Source organism: Ursus americanus, chromosome X (genome assembly GCF_024610735.1).
Source record: "Ursus americanus isolate L20-20 chromosome X, mUrsAme1.1.p, whole genome shotgun sequence".
Lineage (NCBI taxonomy): Eukaryota > Metazoa > Chordata > Mammalia > Carnivora > Ursidae > Ursus > Ursus americanus.
The window spans coordinates 113237674-113261108 of NC_142164.1; the positions used below are offsets into that span (position 1 = coordinate 113237674).

General features: G+C 46.7%; 1 pseudogene; it reads right to left on the minus strand.

Moving 5' to 3' along the window:
• Window positions 1-490: 490 nt before the first annotated feature.
• LOC148107012 (U6 spliceosomal RNA) lies at window positions 491-565 on the minus strand (annotated as a pseudogene).
• Window positions 566-23435: the final 22870 nt, after the last annotated feature.

Consider the following 23435-nt stretch of genomic DNA (forward strand, 5'->3'; position numbering starts at 1 on the left):
TTTTTTTTAAGATTTTATTTATTTATTTGACAGAGCGAGAGACAGCCAGCGAGAGAGGGAACACAAGCAGGGGGAGTGGGAGAGGAAGAAGCAGGCTCACAGCGGAGGAGCCTGATGTGGGGCTCGATCCCGGAACGCCGGGATCACGCCCTGAGCCGAAGGCAGACGCTTAACGACTGAGCCACCCAGGCGCCCCAGCATTCCCACTCCTAACCCAAGTATGATGGTATCAGGAGGCGGGGCTTTGGGAGGTGATTAGGTCATGAGGGTAGAGCCCTCTCTCCCCCTCTTTTTTTTTTTTTTTTTAAAGATTTTGTTTATTTATTTGAGAGAGAGCGAAAGTGATGACAGAGGGAAAGGGAGAAACAGACTCCCCGCAGAGTGGAGAGCCCCATGAGGGCTCGATCCCAGGACCCCGAGATCATGACCTGAGCTGAAGGCAGACACTGAACTGACTGAGCCACCCAGGCGCCACTCACCCTCTTTTTTGTTTAATATGGCACACTTCACTAACTTGCATGTCGTCCTTGTGCTGGGACCACGCAAATTTTCTCTGTAGTGGTCACGTAAGCGTCAGTATGGGGAATGTTTATAGCAGCACCGTCCATAATTGCCCCAAAGTCGAACAACCCAAACGCTCCATCAACAAGGAAACATATAAACAACCTGAGGTGCGTACTGTGCTCAGTCCTGCTCTGCCAGAAAAAAGCACAAAGCACCGATCTGGTCAACAACGAGAACGAACCTCAAAAGCATTATGGGGAGTAAAAACAGCGAGAGACAAAAGACGACACAGTGTGAAGATTCCATTTACATGGCATTCTGGAAAAGACCAAACTGTAGGGACACAGATCAGTGGTTGTCAGGAATTAGGGATTGGTGGGAGGCAATGAGCAACTTTTTGAGGCGATACGAATATTCTCTATCTTGATTGTGGTGGTAGTTACACGACTAGATCTGCTTCTCAAAACTCTTGGAACTGTTTACATAAGGAGGACGAATTATACTATTGGTAAATGATGCCTCCCTAAACCTGCATGATCAACAATAAAGAAAGTTCACGATAGAGTCTGTGGGCCCACAAGGGCATTTACACTAATGTATTCACCGTCTTCCAAATGAAGGCTCACCTGCGCTAGGAGGACTAAAGAAGGAAGTGTTTCCAGAAACAATATGCCCCACCACTGTGGAGGCTTCTGAGGTCTCCCGTGTGGCCTTGCAGCGGTAGAAGCATCGACTTCTACAATAAGAGACGTCTCTGCCGGAGTCCGTGGCCACTTCGGCCGAAGCAATCCCGCAATATAAAAAATGTACAGCCAGGGGCGCCTGGGGGGCTCAGTCGGTGAAGTGTCTGCCTTCGGCCCAGGTCATGATCCCTGGGGTCCTGGGATGGAGCTCCGCAGGGGGCTCTCCGCTCTGCGGGGAGTCTGCTTCTCCCTCTGCCCCTCCCGGACCCCGCTCGTGCTCTATCACTCACTCTCTCAAATAAATAAATAAAATCTTTAAAAAAAAAATGTAGGGCCAGTTGCCACTGCATTGTTTACCAACCCCCCTGCGAGAGCTAACCTCTCCTCTGAAAAACAGCTCCAAGACAAGTTCAATCAACAGTCTCTCTCAAAAATGGCCAAGAAGATCAAGTAACAGGTGATTGATTTTTGTCCAGAAAACAACTATCTACACAGCAGGAGAGTGAGGGAAAAATAAACGTTTAATGACAACAACAAAAAAGAAAAATAAGGGGGAACAAAAGATATCAAGTCACCCCTTTGTTTTAATTTCCTGATGCCAGATATACGACCTGGGTGATTGACCTTTCTTTCTTTCTTTCTTTCTTTCTTTTTGAGATTTTATTTATTTATTGTGACTGACATTTCTTATTCGCTGACTCGATCCATTTGGTGCCACTCAGACATGGCCAATTTTTTTTTCCATGGATGGGAAGAATGGGGCAAAGAAGAGTATGAGGGTTTTAGGGAAACCGGGTAAATGATGAGACACAGAAGGGGTAGATTGGATCCCAGAAACAGCACCTCAGATTCTATAAAAAGAGATTCTTTTATGATTTTTTTTTTAATTTTGACACAGCACAAGGAGGGGGAGCAGCAGGCAGAGGGAAAAGCAGGCACCCCGCTGAGCAGGGAGCCCAACTTGGGGCTCGATCCCAGGACCCTGGGATCAGGACCTGAGCCGAAGGCAGACACTTCAACTGACTGAGCCTCCCAGGCGCCCCTATAAGAAGAGATTCTATAAGAAGTTGGCTCTCAGTGAAGCATAAGACGCACGTCATGGGTAAAGATCAAACTTTTAAATAGCAGACAGGGTGGGATGTTAGTTAGCCTGAAAGCAATCAGACGGCGTGCACCATTAGAAACATTGTACGAAACACCCATTTGGGTGAAAAGGAATTTGCCTTGTAATGAGTCAGGGCTGCTGGGAAACGCACCTTGTCGAAAGACGAACCGGGTCCCAGTCTCAGCTCTACAGTCTCATGACAACACAACAGGGTCTTAAAATAGTTTCCCCTTCTCCAGTCACTTTTGCAAAGCTCTTTAGGATTTCTAGAATTCAGTGGCACTCAAGTGGGGAGCAGCTGGTACTCAGGAATTCCCTTCTGAAGGGAGCTGGCAGCTGGCCGCAGGGCAGGTCTCTGTGCCGGGGCCCCAGGAGAGCTGTGGATTTGGCAGGGGACTAAGCCTTTTTCAAATCCTCAGAATGGACACCACAGAAGGATCTGATTGCCTTGGTCCTGCATATTCCACATTCTTCTCACTGCTTGCAGTTGTCATTTCAATCAGGGCTTCATTACAGAGCAAATTTTCCTTTTAAAATATTTTCTTTCATAGGAAACCTGTTCATGTGGGCACTATGGCCGATCCGCATGCCAGGCAAGACCAGCTTTAAAGACACGGGCTGGTGTGCGTAGAAACGGATATGAGAATGTCTTTATGTGCATGTGTTTGTTCGATTCTCTGTGCTTTGTGACCCTCCAGCTTTCTCTGTAGCTGGTTCAATTAGCCACGCATATGGCACTCTATTTCTTTAAGAAATTACTCTATTGGGGGCGCCTGGGTGGCTCAGTCGGTGAAGCGTCTGCCTTCAGCTCAGGTCATGATCCTGGGGTCCTGGGATCGAGTCCCACATCAGGCTCCCTGCTCAGCAGGGAGTCTGCTTCTCCCTCTGCGCCTCCCCACCCCACCCCCACACATACTCTCTCACCCTCTCTCTCTTAAATAAATAAATAAATAAATAAAATCTTTAAAAAAGAAATTACTCTAATGGATGGAATCAGGAAAATGAGTACAGAAAGCTTGTCGCTGTTTCATTTTTGTCTAAAAATCTGTTTTCTCGTATCTAAACCATGAGTAGTGATATTAATTTCGATGAAGTTAAGCAGACACCTTCTCTATGGCCTGGCCATTTTATTCCTAGGTATTTAACCAAGGGAAATGAAAGCAAAGGGCCATAAAATACAACACTCGTAGCAGCTTTATTCGCCATAGGTCCAAACTGGAAATGATCCAAATCCTCATCAACAGAAGAACAGATACACAAATTGCAACATATCCTTACAATGGAATAATACACAGCAGTTTTTTGTTTTTTTTAAAGAAAAAGTTACCAATATACACAACCACATGGAAAAATCTCAAAAACATTACTTGGTAATTAAGAAGCCAGATGATTCCATTTATATGAAGTTTACAAACCAGCAAACCTAGTTTCTGGAGTACAAGACAGAACAGTGGATCACTGAGGTGTGAGGAGCATGGGGGTTAGTCGACTGGGAAAGGGGAACATTCTGGGGTAATTGGAGAGATTCCATGTCTTGATCCAGGCAATTGTTACAAGAAAGTATAGAAGGGGAAAAAGTCCTCAAGCTGTAGTGGTAAGATACGTGCATTTTACCACGTGTAAATTACACACCAATTTAAAAAGGAAGAATACTAATCATGTCCATGTCCTGTTGTTGCAGATCTGGAAGAATGTGGGAGGATTCCTGTTCATCAGCATCAGACTTGGCTTTGAGCTTCTTGACCTCCAGGCAATGAAGAGAACAAAGTAACATTTCTCAAAGTAAGGACATGGGAAGCACACGTTAACCACAGATTGAGCACCTACTGTGTGCTTACTGTGTGCTGCAGTCCTCGGGAGACTTCACCATCATTCAAACGGGGCTTCTGCTTCCCAGGAGTTCAGAATCTAGTCTAGGACATACCACACTGACATCGACAAGAAATGGAGGTAGAAAGTGACAGGCAGCCTCGGAGAGGTTGGAGCCAAGCGCTGTGATTGCCAGACGAGTTGCCCAGCATTCACCAGAAACTGTTGGCGGAGAGAAGCAAGGGAGGGAGGCGGATGTTTTCACAAGGGTGGGTGCTTCAAAGGGAGGGTGGAAGAGGTAAGCGTAGAGCGGGAAGTGCAAAGGAAATTCCCATTTCCCCCTCAAATCCTACCCCAGAAGGGTTTTGGCTTTGTCTGTACTAGACGGATTTGCCCCTCAGCCTCAGCTGATAGATTTGGGGGCTCAAGGAGTGTCAGGCTGTGTTAGTTTCCTAGGGCTGCTATCACAAATGACCACAAAGTTAGTGGCTTAAAACAAGGAAGATTTCTTCCAATGCTTCTGGAAGCCAGAAGTTTGAAATCAGTATCACTGAGCCAAAATCAAGGTGCTGGCGGAGCCACATGGCGCTCCCTTTGGAAACTCTAGGGGAGAATCTGTCCCTTGCTTGATCCTGCTTCTGCTGACTGCCCACATTCCTTGGCTTGTGGCCCCGTCGTTCTGGCTTCTGCCTCTCTGATCTGATTGCCTTCTCCACTGTGCACGCGCCATGCCTCCCTGTGCCTCCTTCCTGTAAGGGTACTTGCGAGTGCAACTAGGGTCCGTCCAGATAATGCAGGATAACCTCCCCATCTCCCGAAGCTTAACCTCATCATGCCTGCAAAGACCATTCTTTTTCTCACATAAAGTAGCATTCCCAGGCTCCAGGGTTTAAGACCTGACATCTTTGGGGGCCATGATTCCACCTACTGCATGGAGCCGGCCACCTATGTTGGTCGTGAGGCCTGTAAATGGAGGCGAACACTGACCTCTCTCTGTCAGGAAGAAAGATGCAGTAAATTGAAACCTGTATGCATGGTCCCGCCCTCTCTCCCCATCTTCGGCCTAGTGGTGCGTGCAGCTGCTGGCTTCCTGGTTGCGGAATGACTCCTTGAAGGAGCCCCACACAGAGCTTCCTCAGAGCTGTGGGTGGAACGCACTGAACCAAGACTCTCAGGCCGGGCTTCTCAGCGCAGCCCTGGTGATATTTACGGCCGCATCATTCTTTGCTAGCCCCCCCACACCTCCCGTCCTGTGCACTGGAGGACGTGGAACAGCCTCCCTGACCTCTACCCACTAGATGCCGGGAGCACTCTCCCCCCAGCTGTGACAACCCAAAATGTCTCCAAGCATTGCCAGACATCCCCCGGGGCAGGGCAAATTGTCCCCTGCCCTGTGAGACCACTGCTCTGCAGGGAGTAGGTGGGGCCTCTCTCTAGTCCCAGGGGACACTGGGCTGCCTTGTCACCTCCCTCCCCTTTCTCTGAGTCCCCCCAGTTTTGAGAACACAGAGGCCCGTGCTGCTGGGTCTCGGCTCCAGCCCATGGAGGAGGGCCTTCTACAGCTGGGTTTCCTGAGACCAGAAATAACTGGCGCCCTGAGCGAGGGGCTCAGCCAGCAGATCATGGGCTCCTCTCTGACTAGATGGTTCTGAACCTGATCTCCTAGGGGTCACTGGGAACTTTCCCAGCCTCGGGCCTCAGACAGCCTGAGAAACCTTGCAACTTTCCCTAAGATCCCGAGAGCCAGAGGAGGTGGAGGCCTTAAAGATTGGGGTCCCCAGGGCCATTCCATATGATTTAGGGCCTCTGTTCTTGCCCATAAACACAGGAGAACATCTCAGTGGCGTAGAGTGGTGTGTGGTTAAGAGTGAGGGCTTGGGCGTCTGATTGCCGATGTGGATTCCTAGCCCTGCTATTTACACGCTCAGGCAGCACGGGCAAGTAAAGCAAACTCTCTGATTCAGTTTCTTCACCTGCAAAATGTGGATAAGAATAGGGGCTCCTTTGTGGGACCATGGTGGGAACAAAACAGATGGTACCTATAAAGTGGTCGCTCAATGTTCACTTTAAAAGGGTAGGATGAGGGTTATTGTATCTGCGTTCTATCTTTCCACAACACTTAATCATCCTCCACAAAGAACCCTTAGGAAGAAGCTTTGAAGGGTGCATTTATTTCCTGGAGTCTGTGAAACGGACCTCCTACACATCAGTCTCGCGCACAGCATTCCTTCTGCAATATCCCATAATCTCATAAGCTACTGCTGGTTCTTTTTGCACAAGACAAAACTAGTTTCTGTTTCCTATGCATTTTCATGTCAATGGTACAAAGCCAGAAGCTACACTTGAAGTCATTTGGCGGGGGGAGGGTTTGTGTGTGTGGGGGGGGTTCTAATAAGAGTAAAAACTAAGTTTCCTACTCTGGCTCCTTTCTTTGCTTTGAAGCTACCCTGTAAGTCCACAGGCGGGCCCAAATGCGTAGAGAGAAGACTTCTTTTATAACAGGGAAAGAGACACACACTTCTCAGAGCCTTGCTTTTCAAGTGCATATATTATAAATTTAGGTGAATGAAGCAAGATTACAGCCAAATATGGGCAGAACATGCTGAGAAACCTCAATCGTGATTGGCTTTTGACTTGCCCCAAAAAGAGAACATTGTGGTTTAAACGTCGTTCCCAGGAAGTGTTGAAATCAACTGAATGGTTTTTCAAACTCCTTCTTCATTACTTCAACCAGGGCCCGGCCCCACCGCGATTGGCTGCTCAAGGAGCCAAGTTGTAAGTCTGGGCTGACATTTTCTTGTTTGACAGAACATAATTAGCGGAGAAGCCACACCCCAGTGGCCTTGACATTTGAGTCTCAAGAGCTTTCAGCCCCCACATTGGGTCGAATTTCAGTCGTCTTTCCTGCCACGCTGCCAATTTGTGCCGCTGTAAGCCGAGCAGCTTAAACAGTCTGAAAAGCCAGCTACAGTTCAGCCGGTTGTAAAAAGCCCCTTTGAAAGCCCGGTGCTTGTACAAGGACGTGGACGGCGTGGCTTCAGCTGGCCCCTCTCCGCCATGGCCCGAGATGATCAAATGCTCTGCTGTGGAAATGGCCACCGAGCGTCTGAAAGCACCGGCCTTCGCTCCAGGCCAGTATGGTTCTGTTATCGCAACACAGTCACTCCTGTTGCTCTCGTGATCACATCATGAGGCTCTTCCTCAATCACCCCAGAAACTCCATCAGGATGAAGGCTTTGCACACCAGCCTCATCCCATGGGCCCCCCCGAGGCACTTGAGATAGCCATTCTAGAGCCCGAGCCGGGGCTGGCCTCCCTGCCAATCATTTGCACACATTGTCAGGGCCTCTCCTCCAAACCTTGACAAACAGCAAGTCAACCCCAAGCACCCCCTGGGAAGCCCATGGGTAGCATTATCCCCAGTGGAGAAACAGACACTGATGCGGTCGGTTCTGGCCAGAAGCAGAAGACGACCAGCACTGGTTGACCTCAAGCTGCCCACGGCACGGGGTGCCCCAAATGACCTCAAAGGTCAACTTGTGCATTCACTTTCCCTTTTCACAAGAGCTGAGCACAGACGCAGGCCCCTTCCCCTTACTGAAGCCTGAAACCCTAATTGGCTAGCCTGTCATGAACCCTGACTTGAATAGAGAAGTGTGGGTTTGGCAGACATAAGGGAAATCTGGGATGAAGTATTTGTCTTTTTTCATTTTCAAGTCGAGGGCCTTTTGTGCCAGTCTCTTTGATAAAGGTCAGTATTTCTAACAAAATTGTCCTTGAGGGCTCATCTCCTTCTGGAACAACCCTGGGAAGCACCCTCAGCTCTACGTCTGATCAGTTTTCCTCCTGGATCTTTAAATCCCACACACGGAGCTGGTTTGTGCTTCTCACTCTCCCTTCAGACGCTGCACCATCACGGTCAGTCCTCAGTACCCAGGATCCCTTGATTAATAAAGAAAACCTTATGCGACTGTAAATCGGCATAGGCATTCGGAGGGCGGGCTGATAAAGCACCCAGCAACTTTCGATGACCATCAATAACCATGTTGTAGGAAAATGGGGCTAATGTGGCTAAAACACCACAGACCATGAAAGAAAGAAAACTGCATATGCAGAATGACCCAGGTTCATAAGAAAGAGACATGTGTTCATGAAAGTTTGTACAGGTGGAGGAAAAAACACCGGAAATGCCGGATAAAAGCTCGCACAGTCCTGTGGACAAGGAGGTGGCTGCTCTCACATGCTAATTCAGGGATGACGTGCTGTGATCCTTCTCCCAACCGCCTGAAAAGGCAGGATTTCTGAGCTGACGGGCAGAGAGGGGGAAAACGCGGGGCTGGAGTATGGCTGAGATAGTCTTCTGTTTTCTTGAGTTGACACGGGACGAGAAGGCCCTCATCACCCGTAGCCTTCAGAGCACACTGAAGCAAACCCTGGGCAGAGTTCGAGGACGAGCCCAGAGGCCCCGGGAGTCCCTATTTGGGAACCTGTGGTCATGGTCACAGTGCTGTCTTATCATCAGGAAACTGCTCACCTTGCAATCAGAACCTTTACAGTATTAGTCACCGGGTGACCAGATGCTTGTCCTTACTGGCACCGAATATGCGTCCATCGTAGCTTTCGAGAGAGGCCTGAGCCGTTCCTTAGGGAGGACACGGAGCTAACTTGGGAGGTCTGACATGGACCTCGTGTGAGACCACGTTCTCCTCCACGCTCTCTAAGTGGTCTTCGCCGGGCACTGGACTCAGTAGGAGAGGCTGCAAGCCTTCTGGCCTCACAAACCAACCTGGTCATGCCCATCCCTTCTGTTCCACCTTCCAGAATCATCTTGTCAGTCATGTTCCCCTGTCTCAGCCCAATGCTTCCTTGGAAGTCCCTCTGCCAAACTACACTGCTTTGAGTCCTGGAGATGTCCCAACTCCTCCCCGAGGTCTACATGGAATGGCTAAGCTGCCTCTAGTCTCCTCTCTGTGGTCTTTTTTTTAAAAAAGATTTTATTTATTTATTTATTCATTCATTCGTTCATTCATTTAGAGAGCATGCAAGTGGGGGGAGTGGCGGGGGGGGGGGGAGAGAGAGAGAAAGAATCCCAAGCAGACTCTGCCCTCTGGGCAGAGCCCAACACGGGGCTCCATTCTACCACCCTGAGATCGTGACCTGAGCCAAAACCAAGAGTTGGACACTTAACCAGCTGTGCCACCCAGGTGCCCCTCGTGTCTATTGTCTTGTAGTGTCTGAGTACTAACGGAGAGATTTATAGATGTAAAATACTCATGAAAACATTAAAATGCAAAGCTTACAGTCTTCTTTCTCCCATCTTGGAAATGGCACAAAGACAGTGAAACGTGGACTGCAGTGTGCAATCCTTCTCATGAGCCACATGAAACAGGAAGCTTCTGAAGGGCTTCTTGCAAGCGTGGGCTAGATAGTCGTGGTTTCAGTGCAACAGGTAGATTTTGCAGCCGGAAATGTTCACACAAGACACCCCTTATGGCTTCTGTCCAACTCTGGTGCTAGTTAGATGCGGTCCATTTCACACTTGACAAAAGCCATTTGATTTCTCACACTGTATTTATCTGTTCTTATTGCACTGCCTGAAGGTACCACGCAAAGGACCACAGACTGGATCCAGCTGGGAAAAGGCCTGGGTGCAGGGCCTTTGCTCACCTGGTCTTCAAGAATCCCTTCAGACTGAGCCATTTTTCCTTCAGCAACAATCCCTGAAACTTCTAAAGAGACCACTCGCAGAGAAGAGCCCCCTCCACTAATGCTGCACAGGGAGCCCTTTTGGGAAATAAGGCAATGAGAGAGAGAACCTTCTAGCTGCCTTGTTATTAATCTGGCCTCAGTGCCACTCGCTGTCATTTATCACAACTGCACAAGCATTAACGGGGCATCTGAGAGGGCCCCGAAACCACATCTCAGCTGCTCAGACTCTTAGGAACCACACATTTAGATCCCAAGGGCATTGCACCAAGCTCTTTCCTTCCAGGACAGATGAAGTCCACAATTGAGGATGCATGCTCCTGGGCTTTGCAAGCAGCTTACACTTCGTTATGAAGACAAAAAATAAACAAAAACACCTCTTGCACCATCTATTTCAAATACAACCACACTGCAAGACAGAGATGATACATCTTGCACAACGGTACTGTGTTTGTTTTGTTTTGTTTTTGTTTGAAGATGTTTATTTATTTATTTGAGAGAGAGAGAGCAAGAGAGAGCACAAGCAGCAGGAGTGGGAGAAGCAGGAGCCCGACGCAGGGCTCGATCCCACAACCCTGGCTGGGATCATGACGTGAGCCAAAGGCAGATGCTTCACCGACTAAGCCATGCAGGCGTCCCATAAAGGTGCTGTAGATAGAAGGGAAGCCTTTGTAAATATTGACATATTTCCCCATGAGGGTTTGGTGTGTGTGTGTTTTTTTAAACTTTAGACAGAGTTAGCAAAGGAAACAGAGCTGGTGTACAAGATCTCACATGGAGGATGGCTTCTCTTGCTCTCCTTCCGTTCTCTCCATTCGTCACTCCAAAAGTCACACACCTGGATAGAGCCCAAGAGAGCTTTCTGAACAAACACTCGATGTTTTAAATTGCCTGTATGAGGGGCACCTGAGTGGTGCAGTCATTAAGCGTCTGCCTTCAGCTCAGGGCATGATCCGGGAGTCCTAGGATCGAGCCCCACATCAGGCTCTTCCGCCAGAAGCCTGCTTCTTCCTCTCCCACTCCCCCTGCTTGTGTTCCCTCTCTCTCGCTGTCAAATAAATAAATAAAATCTTTTTAAAAAATAAATAAATAAATTGCCTGTACGGCCCATGCTTCATCGTCTTGCTACAGCTGCCACGATGGCCTGCCTTCTTAAAACTCGCTAATGATTTAGTAAACCCACATTCTTGTCATCCTCTTCACCTTCGTTCTTGCTAAACTGTTGCTGAGAGGAAGGTAAACAAACAAAAGAATGAATAAATAAAACGGGGTTGGGATTCCTTGCCCTTTGCTCTTACGGCCCATCTAAATCCAAGCCCACGAAGAGAGGAAAAGGCAGGAAAAATCAGGGGAAAGCAAAGACCGTAAAACCATTCCTGAAATAATTGGAAGCAGCTGCAGAAAGAAGAGACTAGAGAGCCCAGTGCTCTGGGCGAGAGGGCGTGGGCAGGGAAACAAAACTGGCTGAGAAACAAGCAAAGCCGGCCTTCCCGAGGGTTCTTTCGGGCCCGGGGTGGGTTACATCCTTCCCTGCAAGCTGCCTATGCTCTCTGTGGCATGACTTCCGGCGAGAGACTTCCTGTAGAGGAAAAAACACGTCGTGATTTCTGCAGTCTTGCTCTGTGCTCTCTCCTGTTTTTGGCTTTCAAGAGCCTGCCACAGAGAAGACACTAGATGCTGAAATGCCACGCTGTGGGGTGGTCTACTTTGCATACAGATTTGCTTGGAAAACTCTAAATTAATTAACCTGAACATTCAGGCTGGTGTTAAGAGACAGGTGCTATTGTCTGAGGCGGTCTCAAGGCCAAACTGGACACAGAAATAGCCCACAAGGATACAAATGCCCAATCCTGACCGTTTCAGAACGACAAGTCGATTTTGAATGCTGGAGAAATAACCAATTCCCCATCATGGATTTCCCGCTTTCGTTTACCTGCTGAAGGAAAGGGGCTCTTCGTTATTTACGATCCTTCTACAGCCGATATTTTTCTCTCATCCACTGAATGAAGCAGCAAAGCCATAGGGTTTTGAGCTATCCCGCAGCTACTTCTACGTTGCTAGAACTGAATAGCGACATTTGGTGGTAGGGTGGAAATCTCAAGGTCGGCCTGTACTAAGCTATTTTTGTGGGATTGTTTTTTGGTTTAAAATGACGTCAAAGGTCATAACCCAGAGCTTTGTTTTGCAGATGAGGAAAAAACTGAAGCCCAGGGTCATTTCGATAAGTGATGGTACCCACGGTCTTCAAGCCCAAATCCCCCAATCATCCCAATTGATGCTCTTTGCACAAAACTCCCTAAGCCACGGGCAGGACTTTCTGTCTTAGCATTTTCAAAGTAGCTCCGGCTTCATAGTTCAGTAGTAATCATCAGGTTTCCTAAGTAGGAAGAACAACTGAAGCTCAGTTTCCTCTTCTGGCCAACAGATGAGAAGAGCAACAAGCTCAGGCCATTGCTCTTCTGGGCTTCAATTCTGCTATATGTCACTTATTGCCCTGCATCTAAAGACAGGATTAGTGTAAATTCCAGTCTTCTTTCTTAAACTGTGGAACAATAATCAAACAAGCTAGGTTTTTTAAAGAAGGCTCTTGGTTTCCCCCTCACCCATCATTTCAACAAGTTTAGCCAAGAGATGCTAATACAGTTGTAAATGTTGATTATTACAGTGGTTTCACTGGAGAATGGCAGATATTATAGCAAAACTTTTAAGGAGATTGCGTTACAGAGCTTTTTTTTTTTTTTTTTTAAGTTATATTTAGTCAGTGGTTCTCTGTGGGGTAGGAAAGAGGAAGGAGGGAATGTTAGTAACTAGGTTGCTGGGTTTATGTTTTATCAGACTGTTGTTCTGATAATCCCACCAATTGGGGGATGTTCCCAATGGGTCTATATTTAGAACACGCGTTAAGATGAGGGTTTCTCAATCTCGGCATTAGCGACATTTTGGCGTGGCTATGTCTTTGTCCTGACGGGCTGTCCTGTGCCCATCACCCACACATGTTGGGTGTTCAGCAGCATCCCCAGCCTCTACCCGTTCAATGACAGTAGCAATGCCCACCCCCCTGAATCATGACAATGAAAAATATTCTCACATACTGCTGACTGTGCCTCTGCCACTTTGCCCTGGTCGAGAAGAACTGGGTTGGGCAATCTTCGGAGTCTTCTAGGCAGGTTTCACTATACATCATCAGAGTCCTAAGAGGAACTGGCTTCTTTGGATATTTTTGGCTCAGTCTATGTCCCAAAAACATATGAAAACCCCTACATGATGATTCCTGCCTCACACCGTCACTAATCTGCCATTCGACTCCCCCCGTGAAAACCCAAGTGCCTGCTGTTATTTGAGAAGGCTTAAGTCATTAAGCGTTCGTATCAGCCTGCCTGTTCTTTCACCATCAGACAAAATTCTGCTCCTTCCTATGTGGCTAAGAACAGAACAATTCTTCAGCATGAGAGTCGCCAAGGTGGGGTCATGCTACTTTTGTGTTCTCTGAAATTGCAACGGTCACAAAAAATCCTACCTCCCCTCTGCTTCTTGAGCTTTTCTTTCCTCAAATGGAATCCATAGGAGTGGTGTGTCCAACTCCGTGCCAGGACAACGGGGTGTGGATTCATGAAGCGTGCCCCTCAGCCAAACGAGGGAATGGCGATGGACACAGAGAAACCCTTCTTGGCCGAAGCTGAAATTCTACACCCAAGAGCTCTCCTATTAGAATTCTGCACTAAAGGACGCCTGGATGGCTCAGTCAGTTAAGCATCTGCCTTTGGCTCAAGTCATGATCCCAGGGTCCTGGGATGGAGTCCTGCATCGGGCTCCCTGCTCAGCGGAGAGCCTGCTTTTCCCTCTTCCTGCCTCTCCACCTGCCCATGCTCTCTCTGACAAAAAAAAATTTTAAAAAATCTTAAAAAAAAGAGAGAGAATTCTGCACTCAATCTTAGATACCCGATGCATTCTGACACTATGATACTCCGGTTCCTCGTGCTTGAGATAAACAGACACACATGGAAATATGTCTCAGCTCTAACACCGACACTGAGGAAGCGGGGTAGCATTTCTTGTCTGGTTTTGCAACAGATTAGCACGATCTACAGCCACAATGCAGGTCCACATTAGTAGAGATGCCCCAACTGCAAAATGTAAGAGCTTTAAGCTCATGATACGATTTTCTAATCATAGATCGCCTTGTGCAAGACCTGTGTGCAAGAGTCTGCGGCCTAGCTTTCCGAAAGCAACTTCCTGCTCGTGTACAAAAATATTTCAGACAGAGGTCTATTTCTAAATTCTTGTCCCTTCTTTTCTCTCCGTTCCTTCCCCCACCCCTTTCTTTCTTGGACTTTTATTCCCCTTCTGATAAATCCAGTTGTCTTACTTTGAAAACTAGTATGTTTGTCCTTTGGATCTCCCCCAGTCACCATCAAGGCCCTGCACAAATTTAATAAATAAATGCAACCGCAGAAAGAAGTTTTTATATTCCACCCACCACCACCCCCCCAAGGCCCATCGGCCTGGAGAAAAGAAGATAGCACTATTTGTTAAAAAATTAGTTACCTTCTCCCAGTAAAAAATGTTTTCCACTTCCACCACTTTCTATAATGAATACCTTTCAACCCAAAGTAACTCCATCAGGTTCAAAACTCAAACGACTTGCAAGAAAGTTTTAACTTCAACCCAAATGCTTTTATGCCTGCCATGACATATACATATTGGCAGAGAATAAAAACCGTAATAGCATTTTATTATTAGATTTGATACTTCATTTTCTATGGATATTTCCTTCAGAATCCACTTAATTGAATCTGTTTGAATGTGCAATTCCTTGTTATTGGATTCTGTGGACATTTTAGAAAACTCAACACAAATTGAGCTCAGAATGCAGAAACATGCTACGAGCCCTTTCTGAGCGGAGCTGCATTCTCATGGCAGCGGCAAAGGGGGAGGCTGAGAACAAGCAATAAGCAGGACAAATCAGTGAAAGTACAGAGTTTGTTAGGAGGTAATAAAGTAGAGCAGAATAAAGGGAATGACACTTTTGGCTGGTGTCACTGGAAACAGGGTGGCCAGGACAGGCCCCCTTGGGAGGTGATGTCAGAGCAAAGACATAAAGGAGGTGAGGGAGGGAGCCACAAGGGCTGACAGGGAGAAGTGTCTTCCAGGTAGAGGGAATGGCCTGTGCAAAGGGGAGTGGAGGGTGGGAGCATGTCTGGCACATAGGAGAAATGGCACGCACGGAGGCCCTAGCACTCAGGAAGGGAGAAGGGGGAGGAGGAGGGGACGGGAGGTAACAGGGCCAGATGCTACAGGGCTTGGCAAGCCACTGTAAGGATTTGGCTTCTACTTGCAAAGAAATGGGGAGTCATTGCAGGTTTTAATAATAAACATTCTCTACTGAGGTAAAATTCACATAACATAGAATTACCTATTTATTTGTTTATTTATTTGAGAGAGCACATGTGCATGCATGAGTGTGGGAGTGGGGGAGGGGCAGAGGGAGAGAGAGAATCACAAGCAGACTCCCCACTGAGTGTGGAACCCGATGCGGGGCTCGATCTCATGACCCTGAGATCACAACCTGAGCTGAAATCAAGAGTCAGATGCTTAACCAATGGAGCCACCCAGGTGCCCCGAGAATCAACCATTTAAAAGTGACTAATTCAGTGGCATTTATACCTTCGCAGTGTGGTGCGACCCCTCCTCTTTTTAGTTCCTAAACGTTTTCATCACCTCGAGAAATCCTCCCCTTCAGCCCCTGGCAACCACCAGTCTGCATGTTGTCTCGATGCATTTGCCCATTCCAGATGTTTCACATAAACGGAATCATACAGTATGTGGCCTTTTGTGACTGGCTTCTCTTACTTGGCATAATATTTCAGAGGTTCTTTTATACTGTAGTACATATCAGCACTTTATTCCTTTTTATGGCTAAGTAATATTCCGTTGAATGGACAAACAACAACGTGTTTATCTACTCACCAGCCCACAGACATTTGGGCTACTTCTGCCTTTTGGCTATTGTGAATAGTGCTGCTGTAAATGTCATAGGTTTTTAAGTAACAAACAGACATGAGCTCCCTTCCATTTTATACAATATAGACAAGGCTGTTGTATGAGTTATCTACGAGCCCAATTTAGTAAATCCATTTTTAAGTGACAAAAGTTAAGAAGTGAATCAGTATTTCTCCCACTGTGTTCACTGGACCCAGCCCTCGGCCATGTGCTACCACCTGCTTGACTACTTAAAATACCTACTCCCACCAGAACCATTTGTTACGTTTTTTATAATTGTTCTCTATCATTAGCAATGAAAGGCTAATCAACTGTGAAATAAAAGAATATCCTTGGTATCCAAAAAATTAATGTTTTCCGGAATTGACATAGGTATTTTAAGAAAGATGGGCAATAATGACTAAGAGTGAAAATTCTCTAGCCATAAGGAGAAATCATTTTGCTTAAAAATACAGATGACTTGGGGCTCCTGGGTGGCTCAGTCAGTGAAGCGTCTGCCTTTGGCTCAGGATCCTGGAATTGAGTCCCCCATAGGGCTCCCTGCTCAGCTCAGTGGGGAGTCTTCTTCTCCCTCTGCACCCCCTCCCCGCTCCCCCCAGCTCATGTGTGCACTCTCTCTCTCTTGCAAAAATAAATAAATCTTAAAAATAAAATACAGATGACTGAATGTTGCATGGTGTCCCGGGCTAGATCCTGAAACAGGAAGAGGTCAGCCTCTGTGTTCTTGTGCTTCTGAGGCTAGGGCAGTGCCTGACACAGAGAACGTTTTCAGCCCTGGGGCTCATTTTACCTCCTCCACCAAAGAATTCAAGTGCCTCCAACCTGCCAGACACTGCTGGGTGGCAGAGAGCAAATAACAATGACATGTTTTCCCTGCATCACAAAGCAGCAATGAAAACAAAATGGCCCTGAGAGGGCTGAGAGACAAGCCCTCGGTGTTCAGGGAAGCCAATCCCCCTGCAACAGAAATCACACTAGGGCTTGACGGAGCTCCTGGCTTCCTGGCTCTCCATCCATCAAAGTGTTGTGAGTCACAGAAGTCCTTCTGATAAGGAAAATTAGAGGTGTTCCGGTGACACCATCTCCCCACTGTGCATGGTCTGGGCTGGTCAGAAAGGCAGCAAGAGGCCCTGCTGATGTCCCAAGCAAAAGCTGAAACTGGAAGCACTTCCCTTTTCTAGCAGAGAGCCTCCCTCAGATTTCCTCCCCAAGCAGAAAGACTCTGTGGGATTCACTGCCCCAGCAGCCGGCACCATTAGCTCCAGGGCCTGTCTTTGTGATTTCTGGAAAAGGCTGGGCCAGGCTGGAAAGAGAGTGGGGGGCAGAGAGAGAGAGGGCCCCTCCGACATCTTTACCCAGGCAGAACCCGGTTAAGGGTTAAAATCAGGCAGCCTGGGAGACAAAGGTACATCCCTAAACTCAATTTTGGCCTCTGCACCTTCTTGGCAGGGTGGAGGAAGGAGGGGAAGAGGAAGAGGGATAAGACCACAGGCTGACATGAGGTTTAGGGCACCCAGGGCTTGCCACTCTGTCTGTATAACCTCTGAAGGAAAAGTGATCCCCAGAGGAATTGGAAATAAGCCAGAGTTTGCTCCAGGTCTCGTCCCCCGCTCCCCAGTTCCCCAACTGGGTGGGCGAAGGGCTGCTTAAGAAAGGATTCTTTTCAAAGGATGGATTGAAAGTTTGCAAAATACAGCTGTCTTCACCATCCCATAATCGGAGCCTCCTATACCACCCCCAGGCCACTTGTGGGAAGAATGGTGGTTCTGAAAAGTCCAAATGCATTGACCCCACTGACAAAAAAAAAGATTGTGGCTTTCGCATGCCTCCTAGCCCAGCCCATGCTGTGTCCAGCGCCTGGAACAGTGTTTGCACTCATGCTGTAGTCTGGCTTTCACCAGCCGGGTCAGTGCTGTCAGGCAAGTCTTACCTTTTACACCAGCTCCTCAGGGTCTTTCCCCTGCTATACCCCTCAAGCCCCCCCAAAATCCCAGCCAATTAGATTAGGTGCCCATTCTGAGCACCCTGTACCTGTCTTTCTTTCTTTTTTTAAAGATTTTATTTATTGATTGATTGATTTGAGAGAGAGAGAGCATGAGCCGGGAAGTGGGACAAAGGGAGAGGGAGAAGCCGACTCCCCACTGAGTGGGGAGCCTGATGCAGGGCTCCATCCTAGGACCCTGGAATTATGACCTGAGCTGAAGGCAGACGCTTCACCGACTGAGCCACCCAGGCTCCCCCGACTTGTCTTTCTCAGAAACTTTATCACACTGTATTGTAATGTTATACCTCCACCATTAACATAGTACCTGGCAAGGAGTGGGCAGGTATTCAAGAAATGTTTTTGGAATGAACAGATGGATGGATGGATGGATGGATGGATGGATGGATGGATGGATGGATGAAGTTATAAAACACTGATATCTTAGTGTGCACAATACATATCTCCTTACAAGACATTCAGAGAGATAGAAAATAGATAGATAGACATCTGGTTAAAATTCATGATTCCCCTAAGAACAAATATTTTTTTTAATTTTCATTGTATCAGAGTAAAGGCAGCCTCACCCCTATAAATGACTTGACCAAGTCACAAGTGATAAAGTCAAGTTCTAGTTCATGGAGATATTATGTCTATATTACGATGTGTTTATTTATAATTTTTGGGTTCATTTTACTTGAAAAAAAATATTATAGGGGCACCTGGATGGCTCAGTCCGTAGAACATGTGACTTTTGATCTCAGGGTCATAAGTTCAAGCCCCATGTTTGGTGTAAAAACTACTTAGAAATTAAAAAAAAAAAACTTTAAAAAAATATAGTGCTAATCTTGAAATTAATAACATTAATTCTATGGAAAATATATATTGAATATAAAAATACAGAATTTTAAAGTTAAAAGAAACTGGTCTGATCCTCTGGACCAACTCCATTATTTTACAAATGAGGAAACTAAAGCCCAGAGAGGTTAAGTGACTTGTCCAAGGTCACACAGCTGCTATGTGAGAGTCTGATTGGAATCCAGATTTTTTTCAGATACTAAATTCAGTACCTTTTGTACCATCCAACAAAAATAATTGGTTTATAAACAAATTCTTGGAACATAGCTTATTTATATTTTGGGCCTGCTTGTGTTTATAAACCACAGACTTCCTGGGATGATTTCTGTTGCAGATATCCTATGCCAGTTTCAGAACATGGGGTCCAATGTGGTGATGGAGTTCAGAGTTAGCTTTGGGATTGAGGGGCGCCTGGGTGGCTCAGTCGGTTAAGCATCCAACTCATGATTTCGGCTCAGGTCATTATCTCATGGGTCATTGGATCGAGCCCTGTGTCAGTCTCCATGCTGAGCGGGGAGTGTGCTTGAGATTCTCTCCTTCTGCCCACCCCCACTTGCACGAGGTCGTGTTCTCTCCCTAAAATAAATAAACTTAAAAAAAAAGTCAGCTTTGGGGCACCTGGGTGGCTCAGTCAGTTAAGCATCTGCCTTTGGCTCAGGTCATGATCCAGGGGTCCTGGGATTGAGCCCTGAGTTGGGCTCTCTGCTCAGTGGGGAGTCTAATTCTCCCTCTCTCTTTGTCCCCACGCCAGCTCGTGCTCGCTCTCTCTTTCTCTCTATCTCAAATAAATAAACAAATAAATAATCTTTTAAAAAAAAGTTAGCTTTGAGGTCAAATTACCTGGGTTCAAATTCTAGCTGTGTGACCTTTGGCAAATCACCTAGCTTCCCTGTGCTTATTCATCACCTGTAAAATGAGTATTATGGTTCCTACCTCAGAGGGTGGCTACAAAGATTAAATTATTTACTACACGTAAAGTGACTCATACTAAATGCTAGTAAATGTCAGCATAGATAATCTTGGTTTAGAAAACAGCTCATTACATATATATGAGGTCACTGGTAGTCCACTTGAGTCGAGGAGAGTAGTGACCAGAAAGGCTCATGAGGAGGCCTTCTGGATGCTGATAATGTTATCACTCCAGATCTGGTAACTGGTTCTGTAGTCATGTGCGGTTTGTAAAAATCTATCATGTTGATCTATCTAATTATCAAGAACTGTGAACGGTCTCAGATTTGACTCTACTTGCAAGCCGACAAGTTAGCCTGCCATACTTTTGTGGATACCGTCAGAAGATACTCAACTCCTGGGTCAGAAATAAAGGAGCTTATTGCGCATAGCACAGCAGGCAGCAGCACGAGCCTCATGTTTGTGTCAGCCTCCTGACCCCCCCAGTCCCTGGGGTTCCCTGGGCAACGTGGAGGGGCCCATTGGATGCTGCACATGCAGTGGATTTGTGTCACGGTTGAAGAACCAGACTGTAGGGAACCCAAATCTTTTTAAATAGGCAGTAAGCCTGCCTGACCCTTGCCCTGGAGAGAAACATTGTCTCTATTACATTGGACTGGCTTTATTATACTGGACCTGTGCTCTGGAGGGAGACCCTAGTTCTGTCTTCCAAGCCTGTTTGCTCTACAAACACCCTTGACAAGAGAATTCAGAATGAGTGAAGTCAGTGCCTCTGGCTCCGAGACGTGCAGGAAGGTGAGAGACCAGGACACATGGCCACCCACCAATAATATGTACACTATTCTGATATACATCATACTTCAACAAAAAGGTTTTGAAAAGTGCAACCTGAAAAAAAATGTTGTTCTATGGTCTATGGTCAGATAGATTTGGGAAAAATCTCGAGTAAATGCTTTTTCTTTGCCACTGGACTTAGCAGAGTCCTTCCTATGCTAACATGGATCATTCGTCTTCAAACACGGGACACAAGTGCAGTTGTTTCTCAGCATCCAGTGCTTCTCCAACTCCCCCTACACATTCATACAAAGCCCTTGGGCATCTAGGTGAATGCAGATTCTGATTCTGCATTTAGATCCAGGGCTCGCAGGAGGTGTGGGTGCTACAGCTGGTGGACCACCACGCTTTGAATAGCAGGGGGCTGGGAACGTCTTCTTTCAAGGAACTTCTCACAAGACTGGACTCTGGCTATCATGCTGGGAGAGTACAGTTTCAGATCTAGCTCTGCTATTGCGTCCGATCTAATATGGTGGGAGGGAACCAACATAAAATTCCTAAAAGCAAAATCTCAATGATTTGTAATTCTGGTCACTCAAAACTGGGTAAATGTAAAATGCAAGAATACGAAAGTGCTCAGGAAAGTTCTAGGAGGACAGAAGTATTTCCTACACGGTAGGTAGAAACTACAAATGAGGGCTGAAGAGCAATGAAATTGTAATTTTGCCATAAATGACAACCTCAAACACTAAAATCAACTAAATGTGACTTTGCAAAGCACAGGAGACCTAAGCTTCATCAGCTTAGGCCTGAAGTGACGGAGGCTAGAGACTGTTAAAGTCGGTGGAGGTTTTCCTGAGCTTCAAATAACAGGCAGTACCTGAGCCACCCTAATCCTACTTGGGGATCCCTGTAGGTGAGTGTTGGGGCCAGAAAGCTGTTTCCCTGTGCCTTCCACACAGCCCTGGGAAACCAGGGAGTCAAGACAGGAGCCCAACTGGCTCCGCCTCCCCCAGTCCCACCCACACTGATCTTCTGTAAAAATCCCGTCCTCAACCCTGGCTGCACATTAGAATCATCAGTGAACCTTTGGAAATCCTCCCGATTCCCTGGCTCTTCCAGGCCGGTAAACTAAGAATCCCTTGGGACAGGGCCCACGCATCACTAGTTGCAAAAATCCCCCCAGTAATTCTGATGGGAACTGCTGCCCGAAAGCCTCTAACAGACTTCAGTGAAGGAAGTGAAAGTCTTAACAGAGTGTAAGCAGGGCATGAATCCCCAAAGTACACCTGCCTTCCTCTCTTCCGCATCTCCGATTCGGCTACTAAGAACCGCCATGTTTTGAGAAGAGAAATAAACAAAAGCATGGTTCATTTCCTTCTAGAAATCACCACGTCTCATCTCGCAAGGCTCATGTTTGGCACAAATGATTGGTCTCCTTTTTAGGGAATAGAGCACAGAAAACTCCCTCTGTAGGAGTTTGCAGGATATTTGACCCAGATGAAATTCATTATAGTTCATATTTCGGACAACTGGAGTATTATACTTTCTCACCTATTAGGGATGATAAAGGAATTCTGCACTATCATTCTGTTCAGTTAACACTGCTGGGTTGGGTCATGGTTTTCTCTACTTCCTAGCCATGTGACCGCACTGGGCAGGTGACTTTGCCCCACCAATCCTGGCTTGTTCATGCACAAAATGGGGGAATTTGTAAAGTTCATAGAGTTGTGAGGAACTTGAAGGTAATTCAGGAGAACTATACACAGTGTCCAGGGAGGGGTAAGCCCTCCATCAATACCAGCTATTTTTATAAGTTGCTTTGGTCTCATTCAAATGCATGATCCCGAGGCTGGCACTGGTCTGTGGACTGTTTACTACTCCCCCCTCAATGACAGACGTAAATTGAGAGTGAATGTTGAGAAACTTTTAGGCTAATTTGACAGAGCAATTATCTTTATCAGATCTAATAATAAAACTCTTAGGCTTGCAGTTTGTATGCCTTTCTATATAATTTTTCTAACTCATTTTTATTTTACTTTATGAACGTATTGGTCTATCGGCTTGTACTTTGTCTTTCGTATGTCTCTTTAATATTTTCTAATAGTTCATTTTTATTTCACTTTATGAAAGTTTTCTCCATAGATTGGAGATGAAAACACTGGTTTTTCACAGGAAGAGTTTTAAAATAACCAGTTTATGGGGCGCCTGGGTGGCTCAGTCATTAAGCGTCTGCCTTCAGCTCAGGTCATGATCCCAGGGTCCTGGGATCAAGCCCCGCATCGGGCTCCCTGCTCTGCTGGGAGCCTGCTTCTTCCTCTCCCACTCCCCCTGCTTGTGTTCCCTCTCTTGCTGGCTGTCTCTCTCTCTCTCTGTCAAATAAATAAATAAATAAAATATTAAAAAAAAAAAAAAAGAAAAGAACCAGCTTAAAGATCAATTTATGAATACTGCATCATAGAAATGAGTGGAAAACCCACCACGTTTGTTTCCTATGCTGTATCCCAAATTATGCAGCTGAAGATAACACCCATTTACAATTCTATGGCTTCCCTGGATCAGAAGTCTAGGCGAAGCACGACCGGCTTCTCTGCTCAGGGCTCACTAGGGCCGCAGTCAAGGGGCCAAGTGGGCTGCAGTCCCATCTGGAGCTCAGTGACCTCTTCCAAACTTACGTGGTTGTTGGCAGAGTTCAGTTCCTTGAAGCAATAGGACCGGGGTCACTGTTTTCTTACTAGCTATCTGCCAGGGGCTGCCCTCAGCCTCCTAGAGGGCCCCCAAAGTTCCTTGCCATGTGGCCCTCCCACAGACCCTCCCCCAACACGGCGGCTCTGTTCTTCAAGACCAGCCAGGGAGAGCCCAGCAAGACAGTCTTACATAATGTAATCAAGGGAGTGACATCACATCACCTTTACCATATTCTATTGGCTGGAAGCAGGTCACAGGTTCCCCTGGCACTCAAGGGGAGAAGATTATATAAGGATGTGACTCACTGGGGGTCACCTTACAATGTGTTCACCACACCCATCCACAGATAATCTTATTTTAATGGGCTGAGTCTTCCAATAGTAAGCCATCGATCACCGTATACACCCAACTTGGCAAC